The sequence below is a fragment of the Protomyctophum parallelum genome (assembly GCF_964188405.1).
Source record: "Protomyctophum parallelum genome assembly, chromosome: 1".
Taxonomy (NCBI): Eukaryota; Metazoa; Chordata; class Actinopteri; order Myctophiformes; family Myctophidae; genus Protomyctophum; species Protomyctophum parallelum.
This window is the reverse complement of record NC_139697.1, coordinates 43486946-43489445: the sequence shown is the minus strand read 5'-3', so window position 1 is coordinate 43489445 and position 2500 is coordinate 43486946.

Genomic DNA, 2500 nt, shown 5'->3' with positions numbered 1-2500 from the left:
ACATGTCCCGACAGAGAGATATAGCAGGGCGGCATACTAGATCAGTATATTGGACCAATCATTGTCTCCACCAGGCCGAAGGCATGGGGAGAGAGTATGTTTTGCACTCCGTCCGTCCGTGTGTCCGTGTGTCCGTGTGTCCGTGTGTCCGTGTGTCCGTCCGTGACAAGCTAATCTCGGCCACCGTTAACCCGGTCGATGCCACATTTTGCACACACACTCCCTGGATGCCAACGATGAACCTCTGCCCCAAGATTTCCAGAACGGCCTGTTATAGCGCCACCAGGAGGCCGCTTTGTGCAAAACAAGTTTTTGCACAGTACACCTACAGATTTTGTCCAAAAATCCCGCAAATCGTTACACAGTATCTCCATAGTCATGTGCTCAAGACGGATGTGTCTGATATTTCATATTCCATCCTAATTGGCTAACATTGGCTTTCAAATTTTGCAGGATTGGCCTGTTTTGAACAAAAAACCTCAAATCATGAACGCAGCGTGCAATTTCACGTGAAATCTTTCACGCACTTTCCTACTAGGCTGAGGAATATAGCCCACCCATTTCACATTGCCCTGTTATAGCGCCACCAACAGGTGGATTGTGCATGCGTGCCATGAACACGGATCTGCACCATTTCCCATATTCCATCCTGATTGGCAAAGATTGGAACAAACAAACAAAAAACATGTTTATATTACTCCTAAATATTCCTATCCTCCTGGTGGAGACCTGTGCCCAGAAGGGCACTTTTTCTAGTTTATTTTATGATAAAAGCGCCAGATTTGGCAGAAGTGTTGATAGACATGTTGGGAACACAACTGGATATTGGAGCCATCCCAAATTCTCATCCTGGTGGGCGTGGCAGCCATTTTTCAAAATGGCCACCAGCGGTCGGTCAAATCTTCCTAAATGACGCTCTATAGCAGCTACAATATTTGCTACAGGAGGCTGACATGTTGCATTCATCCGGTCCCCGCAGTGTTTTTGCCCCGTCGGCTTCGGCTGGCAGATTGTGGCCCACACTGGCCTATAGGTGGGGCCCGGCCCGCGTCGCGTCCGGCCGCTCGTCAGCCCCCCAGAGGACATCCCAGTCGGAACGGTGAGGCCCCTCCACCTGGATGGGGCCGCCTATACGAAAACCCATTTCCCCGTCTCGTGAACGGCAGCAGCCTCGAGCCAAAGAGTAATACAACTCTTAGTGGTTGGATCACTCGGCTTATACGTGTTGATGAAGAATGCAGCTACAGTGGCTGCATGCGAGAAATAATATGAATTGCAGGACACATTGATCATCGACACTTTGAACGCACCTTGCAGCCCCAGGTCCATCCCGGCCGGGGCCAAGAGTCACTTCCAAATCAATCGGAAGTCCCCGCATCTCCGCGGCTGGGGAGTCACAGCACCTCTTGGTGCTTCGTCCCCCCGAAATGCAGACGTATAGAGGGACTTCCCCCCGTCCTGTGTGTCCGTGTCGGAGCCATAGCTCTGTGGACCCTTGCATCTCGAGCAGCTCGTTGGTCATCCCGGCGGACTCTGGCTCATGCACTCCTCGAGTGCATGAGCCTCCCCCTCCCGCGGGAGCCACGTCCCCTACCAACTATACCAACGACCTCAGATCTGACGAGACCACCCACCCAATGCTGGTGGTAAACTCCATCTAAGGCTAAATACCGGCACGAGACCAATAGCAGTACCGTGAGGGAAAGTTGAAAAGAACTTTGAAGAAAGAGTTCAACAGGGCGTGAAACCCTTGAGAGTTATAGTGGGATCTGTGCCGTCTGCCTGGAGGACTCAACCCTGTGGTGGGTCGGCCCGGGCAGCAGACCCTGCCCCGGGTCTGCTGCCCGGTGCCCCCACCGGGCAGCAGACACGGGGCAGGGTCTGCTGCCCGGTGCCCGGTCTGCTGCCCGGTGCCCCCACCGCGGCGGTGTGTCATGACCAGCTCTGGGTCAGCCTGGAAGGGTTCGGCTCGCCCACCGAGCTTTATACTTGCGGATGAAGCAGCTCTTCGGTTGCACAGGCCTCTGCTTTTGTGAGTGAGAATGTGCCAGGTGACTCTGTTATGCACACTGGGTCACCAGTCATTCCAGTTTATGGCTGTGTTGTTCCATTGTGCCATCATTATTTTGCCTATTGTTTGAGTGTTGTATTCAATTAATATCCCTTACTTATTACCCCTACTATTATGCCAATTATTATACATTTCATACATGCCTGAAGGCTATTAGACATTTTGGTCTGTTGTTTTTTGTGTGAAACAGTAAGTAAAAAAAGCACACCCGTCGTTTAGGAAGATTTGACCAACTGCTGGCTGCCATTTTGAACACAAAATACACAATACATTCCGGCAAAAAAAAAATGTCCTTGTCAATTCATACACACTCTTTCTGTAACACTGCGCACAGTTTAAACAGTGACTATTGTTTTGGTAAGATGTTTTAAGGTTTTATTACACAATATTGTTTCAATCTTGCTCCAGACAAATACCCTATAGCCTAAA